This window comes from Bubalus kerabau, chromosome 9 (assembly GCF_029407905.1).
Source record: "Bubalus kerabau isolate K-KA32 ecotype Philippines breed swamp buffalo chromosome 9, PCC_UOA_SB_1v2, whole genome shotgun sequence".
Classification (NCBI taxonomy): Eukaryota; Metazoa; Chordata; class Mammalia; order Artiodactyla; family Bovidae; genus Bubalus; species Bubalus kerabau.
In genome coordinates, this window is record NC_073632.1 from 80,183,908 (window position 1) to 80,201,959 (window position 18,052).

Here is an 18,052-nt window from a genome sequence, read left to right on the forward strand (position 1 = left end):
AAGGAAATGGCAACCCAGTCCATTGTTCTTGCCTGGAGAATCCCAGGGATGGGGAACCTGGTGGGCTGCCGTCTCTGGGGTCGCACAGAGTTGGACACGACTGAAGCGACTTAGCAGCAGCAGCAGCAGAAAATGAATGCAACCTTGACAGCTTCAATATAAAAGTGGGGAGGAGATAAAGGAGAATGATTACTAAATGCAAATAACCATATGGATATAATAAGCTAACAGATAACATACAAAGATACTGCAGTCCCTGGTTCTATAATTGTTCAGGAGACCATAATTCATATCTATGGCCTTCATTTTCCACTACCCATTCTGTATTTCCCCTGCCTTCAATCAGAACCTCAACCAGTTGGGATTCTTTGCTTGGTGAAATGACCCAAATCTTCATTTCCAAAGATTCTGAGTCCTCAAGAAAATTACTTTTTATTTTTTGTTGATTTAATTTTTCATTAGCCTTGATATTAGACATGAAAGTACTAAGAGGTTACCTGGAAAATCTTCTGGGTTCCAGACTCTGGTCCTTGCCCCCACTGTGTAGAATAAGCAAGCCAATTTCCCCTTGGTAACCAGGACCAATCACTCCAGCCTGCAGATTATCCCATAAGGAACCCCAAATGACCAGTTGGTAGCCTCGGCTTTCAATGTAGTGGAACCATAGCATATCCTGAAGGTGCATTCTCCCCATGGGGACTAAGATCTCTATACCAGCAGCAGCAAAGTTTTTGGGTATGGGAAGAAAAATCCTCAGAGCAGACTGTTAGGTGAAATTGTGAAAAGAGACACTCACTGCCACACCTTGATTCAAATGGATTCTGCCTATGAGAGGGAGAAAGCCATATAATGGTCTCTGATTCAAAACATAATCCGGTCAAACAGAATCCTATTTTTCCAGAGTACTGCTTCCCAACTGACCATAACAGTGTCATTAGTAAGTCATTTTAAAGTTCAGTTAAGCCAGTTGCTTCCAAGTGATGGCATATGTGGTAAGGTCAGTTAATTCCATAGACATGGACCCACAGCTACACTTCCTTTGCTCTGAACCAAGTACCCTGATTAGATGCAGTGTTGTGTGTAATACACCAGTGGTAGATAAACCACTTTGTGACTTCACAGTGGTGTTGGCAGAAACATTATGAGTAGTCAAGGCCAAACCACTTCTAGAACATGTAATTATTCTAATGAGGATGAATCTTTGCTCTCTCAATGATGGAAGAGGTCCAATGTAATCAACCTGCCAGATGGCTGGTTCATCACCCTGGGGACCAGGGCCATATCAGAGACTCAATGTTGTTTTTCTACTCTTGACAAATTAGGCATTTGGCAACAGTGTCAGCAAGATGACCCTTACCATGGGAAAATCCAGGTTGCTGAGCACATGCACAGCCTGCATCCCTACCGCCCCGGCCACTCGGTCCACAAGCCCACAGAGCAAGCTCTGAGGTGGCTGGGCAAATCCAGAGTGTGCCATTTTGTCCACCTAACTATTGACAGTCTCCTCTACAGCAGGTACCCTTACTGTACATCCAAATAAGACACAAGTATCTTCACAGTCTGCGCCCATTCAGAGAAATCCATCCATATTCAATACTTCTTTCCCATACGTCCTCATCTCCAATCTTCCAGTCCCATTCCATCTAGAAAAACCATTAGCAACTGCCCATTTTGGTCATTTCTCACACCAGACATGGCAGATAAATATACTATTCAAATTATGCCCACTTAGAAGATTTTCCTTTACCCTTGACTGTCCTTCAGACCCCTGAAAGGAGCTGGGGAAGCCACTGTGCTGCCAGAGGTGGATGCTAGAAAAGTCTCCCATGCTTCAGGTGCCTGACAGGGGAACAAAATTTTTTCCTCCTTCAGTGTCACTCCAGCACTTTTTCTACTGACAAAGCTTAACACTGTGATAGTTAACAAAAGAAGAATGTTTACTGTGTCAAAACCCACCTTCATAGAACAGGCACACAGAGTGAATTTGGAACTAAGAGTCATAACTCAATCACAGTACAGTTATTATATAATCGTCCTACCTCAGCTCAGAAACCCATCGCTCTGTCAACCACTGTGGCTACTGTACCTCCCAGTTGGACTCGCATTAGATTGGAGGTAGGTAAAGAGTAGAAATTGTTGCCCCAAATAGAAGGAAAGAGTACTCTTCCCAAAAGAAGAGAGCAGTTCTGGGTTGTTCAGTTCAGTTCAGTCATTCAGTCATATCCGACTCTTTGCGACTCCATGAATTGCAGCACACCAGGCCTCCCTGTCCATCACCAACTCCTGGAGTTCACTCAAACTCACGTCCATCAAGTCAGTGATGCCATCCAGCCATCTCATCCTCTGTCGTCCCCTTCTCCTCCTGCCCCCAATCCCTCCCAGCATCAGGGTCTTTTCCAATGAGTCAACTCTTTGCATGAGGTGGCCAAAGTACTGGAGTTTCAGCTTTAGCATCATTCCTTCCAAAGAAATCCCAGGACTAATCTCCTTTAGAATGGACTGGTTGGACCCCCTTGCAGTCCAAGGGACTCTCAAGAGTCTTCTCCAACACCACAGTTCAAAAGCATCAATTCTTCGGCGCTCAGCTTTCTTCACAGTCCAACTCTCACATCCATACATGACCACAGGAAAAACCATAGCCTTGACTAGATGGACCTTTGTTGGCAAGTTGGACCTTTGTTCTGGGTTGATAAAACAATAAATGTTCCCTTCACATCATCCTTGGCTCCACAATACACACACACATACACACACATAGTTTTCTCCATATTTATAGTTTCTCTTGACATAAAGTGATGATCTCATAAGAAATTGAAAATTTACTCAATTCCTACCCAGTGGGAGGAGAAAACTCAAAGTCATATCCAGCACAAATTCAGAGTTTTTGGGTGTAGTCAGTCTTAACAGGTCCAGATGTAGCTAACTGATGAATAATAAATTTTTCCCAATACACAAATATACAATAAAGGAGGTGGGGGTGGGATAACAAAAACTAATGAGAAAGGGCAAAAAGGAGACACAACATGTGATAGCCGTGAGATCACATCATATCCTGTTGGACCAGAGTAACAAGCAGAGAACTGAGATCTCTGGTGAGCCAATCAAAGTGTCCAGACTTTTTTTATCTATTATCCTCAAAGACCCTGCCTTAGAGGAGTGCTAAGAAGGAATCTCTTGGGACTGCCTCAGCAATTGAATTCATCTTCCTACAGAGACAGAGAATGGGACATTGTCTTTGAGGCAGTACACCGGTTGGTAGATGTTTTTTGCCAGAGTGAGGACTTTCTGGCAACACCTTCAAACTTACTTGGCTGCCAGTCAATGTCATTTGGGGGAAATCCATTAGCTTGTTATCAGAAATCTCATTGAGACGTAAGCTTTGAATATGGACTCTGCCCTTCCTGTTTCTACCTCTTGGAAACTAACCTGGCAACTCCATCAATCTCCCTAGATCCCTGTGCACTGTCTTTGCCACAGACACTATCTGAGCACAGAGGGAGGGAACAGCTGGCATCATAAAATCAGGTTACAGTATCAGACTCTGTCCCATAAGTTGCACACTACTTAACTGGCAAACTGGGAGGAATTACTCTTTCAACTGGGGTACAGAGTGTATAACAGGAGATATTCAAGAAGAATTCTGAGAAATGAGGATCCCTGACACCACTGCTCTGTTTGATCACTGCATTCATAGTTAATGTGTTAACTTCACGTGGGGTAGAAAATTTCGTTGTTTCAATTGGCAGAGTAGATATTATCTGATCTCTACTAGTGTAGGATAACTAAACCACTGGCAAAAAGGACTCCTCTTAACAATGCTGTTTAAGTACCATTCCACTACCGCTTGCCTCTTCAGAAAGGCTATGATGAACAGTTTTTCTACATCAAAGCACTAAAGGAGATAAGTCAACATATTCCAATAGCCAGATTTTTTTTAGCTAAGTTCATAAAACTGGAGCCTTAATGGGCATAACTATGGTAAAGGATCAGATTTGTTACCAACCCAACACAAATATTTCTATAAATACAAAGTTGCATGTTTATATGTAACAGTAATGTCAGATTACTGAAAGTCTCAAAATGTTCCTCTTGATTTCTATACCTAATTCATTGCTGATCAGTACAGTTTACAGATGGGCTTTTGCCTTTATATCACATTTTAAACAGCATTTATCCAACTTATAAAGCTTACTGTTTTACCAGCCTAAATATCAATTTCTGTATTAATCAAGAATCTTGGTTTGGCACAATGAGGTACCATCTTATGCCGGTCAGAATGGCTGCTATCAAAACGTCTACAAACAATAAATGCTGGAGAGGGTGCGGAGAAAAAGGAACCCTCTTACACTGTTGGTGGGAATGCAAACTAGTACAGCCACTGTGGAGAACAGTGTGGAGATTCCTTAAAAAACTGGAAATAGAACTGCCATATGACCCACCAATCCCGCTGCTGGGCATACACACCGAGGAAACCAGAATTGAAAGAGACACATGTACCCCAGTGTTCATTGCAGCGCTGTTTACAATAGCCAGGACATGCAAGCAACCTAGATGTCCATCGGCAGAAGACTGGATAAGAAAGCTGTGGTACATATACACAATGGAATATTATTCAGCTATTAAAAAGAATGCGTTTGAGCCAGTTCTAATGAGGTGGATGAAACTGGAGCCTATTATACAGGGCGAAGTAAGTTAGAAAGAAAAACACCAATACAGTATATTAACACATATATATGGAACTTAGAAAGATGGTAACAATGACCCTATATGAAAAACAACGAAAGTGACACAGCTATAAAGAACAGAATTTGGACTCCGTGGGAGAAGGCGAGGGTAGGATGATTTGAGAGAATAGCATTGAAACGTGTATCATCGTATGTGAAATAGATCAACAGTCCAGGTTTGATGCATGAAACAGGGTGCTCAGGGCTGGTGCACTGGGATGACCCTGAGGGATGGGATGGGATGGGATGGGAAGGGAGGTGGGAGGGAGGTTCAGGATGGGGAACACATGTACACCCATGGCTGATTCATGTGAATGTATGGCAAAAACCACCACAATATTGTAAAGTGATTAGCCTCCAATTAAAATAAATAATATATATTTTAAAAAGTCTTGTTTTGGAACATATGCTGTATATTCTAACTTTTCCTGGCACCTGGATAATAAATAATATTATAGCCTTACCTGGATCTTGACTAATGGAAATGGAGCACATTATAAGACCAGTGCAGCCCATGGGCTTTATTGTCTTCTTTCATCTTGAAATGAATTTCTTGGTCAGTAGAATGGTGTTTCAGCTAAAGCATTCAACAAGTCTATGGAGAATGGTCATCATCGGGAGAATGGTCATCGTCGGGAGAATGGTCATCGTCGGGAGAATGGTCATCGTCGGGAGAATGGTCATCGGCATTTAGTCGCTAAGCCAGGTCCAACTGTTTGCAACCCCATGGACTGTATAGCCCACCAGGCTCCTCTGTCCATGGGATTTTCCAGGCAAGAATACTGTAATGGGCTGCCATTTCCTTCTCTGTAGAGAATGGTGCCTGCAGTAAAATCAAACCCAATTCCAGAATGAGGAAATACTATAATGAGGCAAATTTCTGAACTCTCTGTGACAAAAGGGGAGTCCAAAGCAGTTGACATGCTTGATACCAGCTATATTGCTGGTCTCCTGTAAGGAAGGTGACACGTAAAGACCTTAGTCATGGTTACCGTAAAGCTAACTTATCCACGGTGGCAGTGATCATTGGAATAGAGCCTTTCTCCTGCCATTTCCTTGGTAAATCAGACCATGCCACTCTACCACTTAAAACCCTTCACTTCCCCCAGCATTTGAAAGAAAATCCAAACTCTCTTACACATGGTCTGCAAGGCACTGAACATTCAAGCCTTAGTTTCTTGTCAACTTTGCCTCATGTCCGCTTCCCCTTGCACTGATCATGATGCCCCAATCCAGGCTACTCAGTTCAGTTCAACTCAGTCGCTCAGTCGTGTCCGACTCTGCGACCCCATGAATCACAGCACGCCAGGCCTTCCTGTCCATCACCAACTCACGGACTTCACTCAAACTCATGTCTATCAAGTCAGTGATACCATTCAGCCATCTCATCCTCTGTCGTCCCCTTCTCCTCCTGTCCCCAACCCCTCCCAGCATCAGGGTCTTTTCCAATGAGTCAACTCTTTGCATGAGGTGGCCAAAGTATTGGCGTTTCGGCTTTAGCATCAGTCCTTCCAATGAACACCCAGGACTAATCTCCTTTAGAATGGACTAGTTGGACCTCCTTGCAGTCCAAGGGACTCTCAAGAGTCTTATCCAACACCACAGTTCAAAAGCATCAATTCTTCGGCGCTCAGCTTTCTTCACAGTCCAACTCTCACATCCATACATGGCCACTGGAAAAACCACAGCCTTGACTAGATGGACCTTTGTTGGCAAAGTAATATCTCTGCTTTTGAATATGCTGTCTAGGTTGGTCATAACTTTCCTTCCAAGGAGTAAGTGTCTTTTAATTTCATGGCTGCAATCTCCCACACAGATAGCTCTAGCCTGTCTTGTTCTCTCCGCCTGGAACACTGTGCACCCCTTCCATTCCCATTCAGATAGCTTGTTTGTCTTCATTACACCTAATACAAGCTATAATTATTTAATACTGTTCAAAGAATAAATGAGTATAGAAACTTAAACAGACCAAAGTTGCATAATTATACAGTGCCTTTAAATTCTCACAATTTTACTGAATATTCAGAGTGGGAAGGAAGAGATCTATAGCCATCCTTGAAGATCCCGTAAGTAGTGAAATACTCAAATGGTTGCCTACTCCCTAACCCCTCAGAAGTCAGCCCAAGTCATCTCTTTCAAAAAGGACTGTGGTATTAGCATGATTCATGCCGGATGCACACCAACCAGAGGCCAGGTATTCATGAGCCCCTTCGGGCCTTTTATTAAAATTAGAGCTGCCCACTGGCCTCATCCAGGGAGGTTTCTAACTGCAGCCCAACTCTAAGCAGAGGCCTGCGCCGGCCGGCCTGGGAGTGGGACTCGGGGGCGCGGCGGGTGTTCGCGCCGCTGCTTGGAGCTCCCGGACCGTTAGTCCCGTCTCGCTCTCGCAGGCAGCACCCTTCAAGTGGCCCCCGAGGGGCCCCGAGGGCCCAAGCGCGGCCGTTCAAACTGGCGAAGTGTGCGCCTCTCGGAGTCCCCCGGGTCATTCCAGGGCCACTTGGGCGCGGAGCTGCAGAAGGGCCTCAGTCCTCAGGCGCCCGGCTTCCGTGTGAGCAGAGCCGCCGCCGCCTCTGCCCAGCACCCCGGTCCCAGAGTGCAGCCGCCCTCTCCCTCCTCCCATCCTTCTTGGATCCAGCTACGCGGCTTAAAAGCCTCTCAAGTGCTTCCCGGCTTCCAAGGCAGAGTCCTGACCGCAAACCCAAGTTGAGTATGGTTGCCAAAGGGAAAGGCGACAGAAATGCGACCTAACCCCCCTGCATGATCTATCACCTATCTATCTATCTATCCATTCTTTTACCTGACATATCCTATCACTGTATTTTAGGACTAGAATTAGCATTCCTTCACGAGAGCTTGATCACTTAAATTAACGCGATTGTTTTAACCGAAAAAGCGAAGTCGGACTTTTTCCAAGACAGAAAATGTATTCGTCAGAATTAGAAAACAACTTTTAGCTGTTGAGGACCAGCCTCGCTAACTATATTGAATGGTGGACCTTTTCCATGAATTTAATGAGCTAACAGAAGTGGCAAGGTTTTGCCCCACCCCCACCCCTCAAAATAAAAACCCTAAAGTCCGTTTATATTACACTGTATGCCAGAAATTACGTACTCATGTGTAACTACTAACTAAAAATGTACAAGGGATGCACAGTTTTTTCGCAATCTTTCCAGGCGGTTCTCAAGCAAAACAAGTCTAGCGTATTCCACACCTTTCCCCACTAGCCCCACCTCGTCAAGCCCTTAGGCAGGCCGGGCCGACCCGGACACCAGGAAGGAGGAAGGGAAAGTGGAGGAAAGGGCGGGGGAAAGTGACGGGAGCAGTGAGAGCCGGATATGACTGGCTAGCGAGGAACCCAGGAGGGCCCTGTCCGGCGGCGCTCTAGCCGCCGCGCGTTGTCTCTATGCTCCCCCGCGTCTGGTCTATTTATTGTCGCGGGGACGCAGCGGCCGCCCTGTACCCGGAACAACAAAGCACGAAAGACGGAGCCCGAGCCTTGGGGGCTCCTAGCAACCGGCCGGGGCGGGAGTTCCATGGAGACTGGGGAGCGCGCTCGCCTCATCATCATCCTTATCCTCCAGCTTATCCTTCGCGTCCGCCGCAACCGGCAGCAGCGCTGCCGCCGCGTCCTCTGCCGCCGCCCGCTCTTCCCACGGTAACCCGGTCGGCGACCCTGGGCGGGGGGTAGCGCGGTCTTCGGGGCTGCCCAAGTGCCGGCTGCGGGGCGTCTTGGCGCGGGGCGGGCTTGTGCGGAGCCGCGGCCGTGCTCCTGATGGAGTGTGCGGGGGCGGATGCCGGGGCTGGGGGGAGAGAAGCTCCGATGCGGAAAATTGGTCCAGCGGCCGAGGGAGGGTCCAGCTTTCAGGAGGACGGGGTGATATTTGGGGATCTCGTCTGGGATAACGGGGTGGGGGTGGGGCGTCACTGCCTGGGAACGTTATCCGGCGGGATGTAGAATAAGAAAAGATATATTTTTATTTCTTGGGTTAGCCACCAGTGGGGAAGACTGGAGAAGGGAGATTCCCCATCTTTCTCTGTGGAGCCCTCACCCAGGGGACGGGAAATCGTGCAAAGATGCTAAAAGGGTCCGTTGCTTCCCAGAAAACTTCCTGCGGCCTCGGCCGCGGCGGAAAGGCTCCCAAATAGCACCTTGGTCGGTTCCTACTTTTGACAATGCCTGCAGCACCTCCCCCCACCTTTTTTTTGTTGTTGTTGTTGTTAGTAGTAGTAGTAGTATTAACCAGAATTAGGCTTGATGAAGGATCTGGAACTGAGGAGAATAAAATGGGTAGGACGTAGGGCTAAGCAAGGTTGAGAACCGGGGTAAGAGGATAATAGCCAGTAAGAGGTCTAAAAGTAAATTCGATTGGAAATGACGGTTTTTAAACTCTCTCCTTCTGCCGAGATGTGTTTCTGCGGGCTCTGTCAGTGTGTTCATTGCAATAGGATTCAGACCGCAGCCAATCCACGTCTGTGAGCTCTCTGACTGCATCTGTCACCTGCAGTTCTAGAGAGACACTGGCAGTTGACCAGCGTGGGCTTGTGTATTTAGAGTTAAGGAGAGTGACTTAAAATTGGCTCAAGGAAAGAAAAGGAAACAAGCTTGGTGTGATTTTTGTTTGCAGAAAGAATGACATTTTCCGTGGGGAAATTGAAAAAGAGAAATATGAGAAGGTTTAGCTATTTTAGCATAATCTGCATGCAGTCTTTTGGAAAGTTTGAGAAAATGGCAGTTAAATCAAAAAAGGACTTTTATCATCACTCTAGTTGAAAGAATTATTCACAGCTGATATCTTGCTTACCAGTTTGTGCCATCTCATTAGGCCTTAGGCCTCTGTTTAATGGTTTTATGCTTCCCAAACCTTTCTAGGTCAGTAAATGAGGTTTTCCTGTGGCATACTGAAATGGCCATATACGCATGCTACAGTAATACTATTTTTGTGTCCAGCAGGAACAAAGCTCTTTAATTGAAGATTAAAGATGAAAAGAAAATTGATAAATCACAGAAGCAATGATGTCAACCATGGTTTCTGTTTGTCCCTTACTTTTTTTCCCCTCTCACTTTTCCCCTAAGTCTGGCTTGTCTTAAGTAAAAACGTTTCATCCTGCTCCCCCAAACCCCTGCTTTTGTACTCTGCCCTCAAAGTCAGTCTCCGAGACTATTATGATCTGCTGCTCTGTGCTCTTGATTGGTTGATGTCAGAATCGAGTTTTTGACTCGGGTATTTTCATGGAATTGAGGTACAGTATCTCTTGTTAAACCAATTTCATATATGTGCAAAGAGGTGGGAAGATACCTTTAACAAACATGCAAAATATAAATATTGTGTGTGTGTTAAGTTGCTTCAGTCGTGTCTGACTCTTTGCACCCCTTTGGACTGCACCTTGCCAGGCCTCTCTGTCCATGGGAGTCTCTAGGCAAGGATACTGGAGTGGGTTGCATGCCCTCCTCCAGAGGATCTTCCCAACCCAGGGATCAAACCCGCATCTTGCGTTGGCAGGCAGATTCTTTACAACTGGCACCACCTGGGATGCCCGGGAAGTACAAACATTGGGAAACTTAAAATTGCATTTTAAACCTCGAGAAGAAAAACCTAATATTGTCGTCTGTAGATTAGTGAGTCAAGGACTTTGGCTTACTCTCTTGTTTGAGGTTGTGCTGGGGGATGATGGCACTTGAGGTGCTGGAGGATGTTCTTGGTTCCTGTGAGATTCAGTGAGTTCCCTCTGCCTCAGGGCTGCCGTCACACTCACTTCATTTAGATCTTAATTGCTGCTGCCTCTTTCCTTTACCCCTTCTGTGTTTGAGGAAAAGGATTTAAGCCCCAGCTACCTCAGCTTCTACCTTTATTAACAATCCCCGCTTTCCCTGCCATCTGCTCCAATACTTGCAGCATTTTGTGTTATCTTAGTTCCTCTCTTCACCTAATCATGTCCCAATCAAAAATGAGTCCTTATGCTGTTTGTATTATTTCTGTTTCTTAGGGAGTTTTCAACATATGTCCTTGGCCTGTGTATCCTTTTCATTAACGTTACTTTGTCTGTTGCATTTTCCTTCTGTATCCCTCCGCTTATATTGAGAAGGGAGTGTTCATGTTAGATGTTCTCTATTCATTCTGAACCAACAACTGTTGGTTGTATCATATGACAGGTAAGAGCCTTATGCTGAGAATCAAGACTGTACTGAAATAAGGCATGTAAAAATATTTGAACTTTTAAGAATAAAAGGTGTTACAGAAGTCCAGGTAGTAACACTATAATTGAAGATGTAGTCACTTTTTTTTAAAAAAAAGATAAAAGATATAGTACAGCCCGCTCTGTGTTTTTAATTGAACCTTAGATTTTTGAAATTTGTACTCTAAAAACCTTGTCTTAACATCCAGCTTTTCAGATCATTTTGCATCTGAGTACTTGACTGAAATTATGCTCTGCCAAATTAGAGGGGAAAACTAAGTGAGTCCCATAATTTTTCTTCATGTGTGGGAAATTGTCATATCAGAATTTTTGTAAATATATATATATAGAATGTATAGAATTTGCTATAAAGTAGTATAAATAAATAGGAAATTTACAGCTGAAAACTTCTGGAGAGTGTTCTTTCTTAGCATGGATGTGGCACATTATTTAAAAATCAGCAAATACTGTATAATTTAGTTAAGTGGGTATCAGTGCTGTTTTTTGGTGAAGGAGGCCTATAATTACCTAGTGATTGATTTCTTTCTGTTGCATCATAGCCCATGTGATGAATAATTGTTGCTATGAAAAATAAAGTTTAAATGGATTTTAGAATTGATAATAGTAGAATGTTTCCACAGTGTTCTCAAAACCTGTAGTGCTTTGGCAGTTTAGCTGTATTGTGGCATTTGAATTAATAAAGATTTCCTGAAATTTACACCCATGTTTGTTGTACCTTTAATATGTCTGATGCCATGGTGTATAAAGCTGTATTAAAGGTGTCTCTCATCAGGTGCGTTTTGTGCACTTGTAGATAGCAGGGAAATGACATAGGTAGCCACCAAAACATGACAAACACAAATCTGGATTTTAAAGCCTTTATTACATGCTTCCTGGTGCTATACTTACTGGTGTACGGATTTCATCATGCCTGGTAAATTAGAAGTTTCTTGGGGATCAGGACTGTAAATTGCCATCCTGTTGTATGTTTGTGTGTGTGTGTTTTGAAGATTAACATTAATTAAAGGATATACATATTTTATTTCTTTCCTTTCAGGGACTTATCTAGTAGATGAAGGGAACCTTTAGACATCTAATCTAATTAGGAATCTAATCCTGATGCCTAAAATTAAACTTTTATATTGGCTCTATATTCTAAGCAACAAAATTTCTCAAACATGATTAGGGCTTTTTTTTTTAACCAATTCAAATAATAAAAATAATGGTTTACTGCTTTGAGTTGATACAGTATTTGCTCTTGTCCCATGACTGTCACTTTGAGTAATTTCAAAAGGGTAAAAGAGTATATTTATCTGAGGTCTTCCCAGGCCATGTAGACAAATTTGATTCTTGTGACACAACCTTTGATTTAGAAGAAAAATGGAGTAAGTATGTTTGTATAGTTGTGAAAAAACAAGATTCCAGAACTGTGTCATAGTAGAAAGGAATCAGTTCAGGTCGTATCAAAAATTGTACCCATCTGGTCTTTTCATGTGGTTAACGGGTGATAAAATTCACAATTGGTTTAAATGGCTTGTTTTGTAATGCGAAGTGTGCTGCTTGGGGATCCCACTAAATACTAAAAACAAAAACCATAACATACTAAGGTGAATTCTGGGACAGTTCAAATCAGCCTTCATGTGTGAGTCCATAATGAAGCTATTTAAAATTTCACCCCCAAAAAATGCACCATAAAACTTTGGCGACTTTGACCATGCAAATATTCATCTGTCAAGAAAGAATACTGAAAATCAGATTGCATCTTTATGGACAGTTTTCTCAGGACCTATGTGGATGACTCTTTGTATTTTAATTGTCATCGTTACCATCATAGACTGCTGTCCATAGACACTGATACCTGATACACTTTTGTTTTGTAATTCAGTAAGTGAGAACTGAGAACATTTTAAAAGAAGTCAGAATTCGTTTTTATTAATGAAATGGTTTCAAAGAATCAGGCATTAACCTTCTTCCTTCTGATAAATTAGAGTTTTCATTGTAAAATCAGTTTTGATCAAAATCTGTTATACTTTCTTGAGACTAGGCTTTGTATAGCACTTGTATGGACTCTGGATACAGGCTGCCTGTGTTCAGTGTGGTGGCGATGCTGCTTATGAGCGGTATGGCCTTGAACAAGTTTTTTCACTGCCTTCATTCCCCAGTTTCTTATCTGTAAAATGGGGTTAATATTAGTACCACCTCCTAGGGTTGCTGTGATAAGAAAGTGTAAAGCACTTAGCACAGTGTTGTGCAGAGTTAGCTGAAAAGATACTGGCTGGTGCTTGTTGCGGTGGCACGGTTAACTTTATTTCTTTCAGTTGGAGGCGATTAAAACATTGAAACTCTTTGTAACGCTGCCTGTTGGACTCATCTCTGCTTGTTAGGTCTTCGGAGGGGAAAGGACTTTTGTTTTAATTTTGAGTCGTCACACAGACATCTGGTTATCACTTATGGCAGATGGACTCAGTAAAAAGAGACATCTCTGTTTCTTGGAAAAGGAAGGCCAACAAAGGCTGGTCTGGCACCATGTTGCAGCTATTGAAATGCTATTTCCCTATGGACTTGACTGCTTGTTTAGTTGTATGGTACTTCTGAATAAAAGGAATAGACCCCAGTGGTTTCATTTAGCAGAATTAGTCTTTCTTTAGAATACACTGTTTTTTACTTGTATAACCGTAGATGATGGTAAACTTGAAACTTGCTGATGTCATTGTCAGACCATTTAACTTGAGGTTTTTGTGTCAGTATAAATGTGCTCTTCATAGTACCTTTCTTGTCATTTTAGATGTAGCTGAAACTGCTGCTCTGCTCTGATAATACAAGTAGCTCAGGAATGACTGCATATGATTGCAAGATTATTTGTTTATGATAAGGTTGACACCAAATACTGAGACTGCCTAATCAGGGAATAACCTGATAAATATGGCTTTATTAGACTGCTGTTGAAATGGCTAATTTTTTTTAATGTTAAGTCCAAATGTTTTAGTTTAGTTATATGGACCTTTGAAATTATTGACTAGAAAATGAATATTTCTGCTTAAGTATAATAAATTACAAACTGTTCTCTATTTTTGGCTAATGTGTAGGTCTTAGTTTTTAGTTGAAATAATATTTTTTATAAGACATATGGAAGTTTATATAAAACACATTATTAAAAGTATGTTTTGCTTTCAATATACAGGGGTAAAATTTTATAATTCTTCCATATTATGCAATTTTTGTTTTAGTTGGTTTTTATAACTCTCCCTCCCCTAGATTGGTAAATATGTTTGTGTTTAGAGGCGTGACTTTTGTTTTCCTTTTTGAAGAGAGTGACATCTAGTTGATACTGTTGATTTCATTGAGTACTAATAACTACATTGGCCACAATAGAGGAAGTATTGATGTAATATTGTTAACATAATGCCTATAACCATCATGGAGTACAGATCTAAAAAAATATTGAAATAAGCATAGAAATGATCCTGGCTGTTTCATATATGTATGTGTGTGTGTGTGTGTGTGTGTACGCATATACATACACATGTATGCTAAGTCACTTCAGTCGTGTCCGACTCTGTGCGACCCCATAGACAGCAGCCCACCAGGCTCCCCCGTCCCTGGGATTCTCCAGGCAAGAACACTGGAGTGGGTTGCCATTTCCTTTCCAATGCATGAAAGTGAAAAGTGAAAGTGAAGTCACTCAGTCATATCCGACCCTCAGCGACCCCATGGACTGCAGCCTTCCAGGTTCCTCCATCCATATATCCTTTAATTTTAGATATTCTGAGGACTGTATTGGGAACTTTTATGACAACAGGTCTTCAAGGTGTCAGTACTATTGCCCAGAATAAAAGCTAGGTGTTATATTCTGTCACATGGTTAATATTTCCCTGGTGTTCTCAACATCACTCTTTTTCAGGGACGGGTGTTGCCATCTTTCAGACGTGAAGATAATAAAACCAGTATGTAACCCCAAAGTGCAGATCTGAAGATGGGCATTTGGTTTGTGAATACGGCCAACACTTAATAGATCCTGTCGTTGTTTGAACCTCTGTTTAGGTTCATGAGGAACCTGCAGCTTTTATGAAACAAGAACCTTTTCTTTTTAATTTGCCAAATACTTTTGTTGAGCCCAAAACCTTTTTTCTGTCACCTGCTTATGGCTGTGGTGAACATCTTGTATATCTCTAGTTTCTTGTATGCATGTGCAGCCTAGTGAGGTTGTAATGAGCCTCCCTTAATTGCTTGTGGGTTGACCACATCCCAGGATGTGGCAGGTTAGGGTGATGGTAGGAGCCACAGCTATGTAGAAGACACAGTCACCAGTTCATTGGACCTTCCTGAAACAAACTTGATGTGCTCATCTCAAAAGTCTGCCAGATTTCTTAATTCAGTTCTCTCCTCTTTTTTGTTGGTGGGGGAGAAGCTGAGATAAAGGATGTGACATGGTTCAACAATTCACAACTGATTTAAAAAAAATCATATTAATCTGTGAATAATGCTTTTTTCCATCATCGCAGCAGCATATTACCAGTGTAAATCTTGTAATCTTGAAAATTCCACTTCAATGCATAGTGTAAACCTACTTTGGATAATTGTTAATTTGTCTATATATTAAGAATGCGTGCCTTTAAAGTTACTCTTAGTAGGGTTTTTGTTTGAGGCCTGTTAAATTGGAAGAGTTTCAAATCTCTGAAACTATGTTCTTAATTTATCTGTATTATATCCTCACTCTCACTTTATAAAGAGAGGAATAATGGCTTTATTGTCAATCCATTCCTCCCCCACCCGCTTCCCACTTAGCAGCCACCCAACTCCATAATTCTTTCTTTCAGTTGTTCTTTTGCATTTAATTCAGCAACTACTTATTGAGTTTAGGACCAAGTGCCAGTACTAACCCACATTCCAAAGATACACATTTATATTAAATCGTTCTCTTTAAGGATCACAGTGCCTACAATCTAGTAGACAGTTAAGTACAGTCAGTACCTTTGCACTTGCTGTGCCCTCTACTTGGAGTCTCTTCTCTCAGTGTTTCATATAACTGGCTCCTCCTTAACCTTCAAGATCTCATTTTAAAAATAATTTTCATTTCTGAGGAAGTTAAGAGGCCTTCCTGGATCACTCTGAAGTTTATCTCATGCCATTTCTTTTATAACATAGATCACATTCTCTAATTATTCTCATTGCTTGTCTGTCGTCTGTTTCTTCCACTGGAGGACAACTGTCAGGAGGGCTCCTTACCTGACCATTTTATTCTGAGCAAGTATTTCTGAGGGGATTAATTATTTGTTTTGGATACATTGGTTTAGCTCAATGAATAGGCCTAACAGATAGGAATCTGGATTCAGTCTCTGATAGGTTAATATTGAAGTAAGACCTCTAAATTTATGGATAGTGATTGAAGCCTGGAAAGCTTAAATTAAAAAGTATTTAAGGCAATGATTTATAACCTTCAAAGATCTTAAATCCTTTTGAAAATATGAAGAAAATACTGGCCTCCTCAGATACATATCCAGGTTAGTGAGGATATGATTCCAAGGGAGTTTGCCCTCTAGAACCCGTTGTTGAGCTTTTAAGGGACTGTCACTGACTTCCCTGAAGAATTTATGATTTAAGAGGCAGACAGAGCAATATTTGAGATAGGAGGAGAACCTAGGAAAGGTGCCTCAGAAGCCAAGGATAGGGGATAGTGAGGAAGAATTTGGGGAATCAGGGGTTCTCAGTGCTTTATGCTCTGCTGCTGCTAAGTTGCTTCAGTCGTGTCCGACTCTGTGCGACCCCATAGACGGCAGCCCACCAGGCTCCCCCATCCCTGGGATTCTCCAGGCAATAACACTGGAGTGGGTTGCCGTTTCCTTCTCCAGTGCATGAAAGTTGAAAGTGAAAGTGAAGTCGTGTCCAACTCTTCACAACCGCATGGACTGCAGCCTACCAGGCTCCTCCATCCATGGGATTTTCCAGGCAAGAGTACTGGAGTGGGGTGCCATTGCCTTCTCCAGCTTTATGCTCTGGAGTAGTCCAATAAAAGGAAGTGTCAGTGGTGACACTGGATTCAGCAAGGAGCAGTTCTTTTGTAACACTTTATCCCAGGCAGAGGCGGAAGGCAGATTGTGACAATTTAAGGCATGAATCCGAGTTAAGGAAGCCACACATGGGAAACAGAGTGCAGAAATCTTGATGTTCTCTATGATAAACAGCCCTGGTATGCGACTATAACCCATTTTAAGGACCTACTGAGAGGGAAATTCCATCATTTTGTTGACCTGTTGTGGCGTTTCAGCCCAGTGGTTCTCAACTGACTACCCTATTAGAAACAACTTGGAAATGTTTTTAAAATCAGGGCCGTGCAAAGGTTAGTTAATCAATATCTCTGGGGCTTGTGCCTCTTTTATAGCTTTTATTTTGTTTTGTTTTGGCTTTTTCTTAGAAGTTAAGAACCAGTGTACCCATCAGAAAACCTCCTTATCACTCTTGTGTATTCTGTGTTAGAACACTTTCTTGTACATTATCATCAGTTACTTAGCTTACTGTCGGGCTAGTTTTAAATCAGTGCCCTGTAGTCCTTTTTACATTGAATTTGAATTTCTAATTCAAAATATTTTTTGTGGCTTCTAATCTTTAGCAGAGTTGTACACATATGTCTTCTTTGGATGATACAGCCTTCAGTCAGTGAAAGATCTGCCCATTTCTGAGTAAAACAAGAAATTCTTAATGGTGCCAACATGTGGAAAGTATTCACTCTGTAATCCTGTTTGCTTTTATTTAAATGTTGCTTTTTTTTTTTCCACTAAATAGCAAAAACTGTTTTTTAACTAGAAAAGTTTGAACTCTGTACACTGTTTTCCAAATAGCTCATTTCATAATCTTACCTTCCTGTTTTTAAAATGGCAGTCATACATGACCCAGACCTTAAACAGTTTGTCTCCATTAAAACAGACATTTCATATGAAAGGTAAGCCTATAAAAGTGGTTGAAAGGAAACTGTCAAAATAGGAAATTCAGCCTGTTGTGTTTTCACCTTGCAGTGCTTTCTCTGGATTAAATTCTTGATGAGCTGTCAGAAGTTTAAGCTTGAATGCTGCATTCACACCCTTGAAATAAAATTTAGAATATGGAGAAAAATGATCTTTATGCATGCCAGCCTTGACACCAGCCACAAGCTGGAAGAA

General features: G+C 42.2%; 1 protein-coding gene and 1 long non-coding RNA gene across 3 annotated transcripts in view; one reads left to right on the plus strand and one right to left on the minus strand.

Moving 5' to 3' along the window:
* LOC129620037 (uncharacterized) overlaps nt 1-7,999 on the minus strand; it is a 28,247-nt gene extending 20,248 nt beyond the window's left edge. The window contains exons 1-2 of the long non-coding RNA XR_008698347.1: nt 7,955-7,999; nt 5,189-5,547 (exon numbers count right to left, since the gene is read on the minus strand). This is a non-coding gene — a long non-coding RNA (uncharacterized LOC129620037). The remainder of the gene's footprint in view (nt 1-5,188; nt 5,548-7,954) is intronic.
* Nucleotides 8,000-8,191: 192 nt separating this feature from the next.
* Nucleotides 8,192-18,052, plus strand: part of TBPL1 (TATA-box binding protein like 1) — a 39,253-nt gene continuing 29,392 nt past the window's right edge. Inside the window, exon 1 of one of the 2 annotated variants that reach the window (XR_008698346.1) lies at nt 8,192-8,379. The gene's annotated coding sequence lies outside the window, so the exon portion shown is untranslated. The remainder of the gene's footprint in view (nt 8,380-18,052) is intronic. The other variant, XM_055535683.1, reaches the window with a different exon arrangement.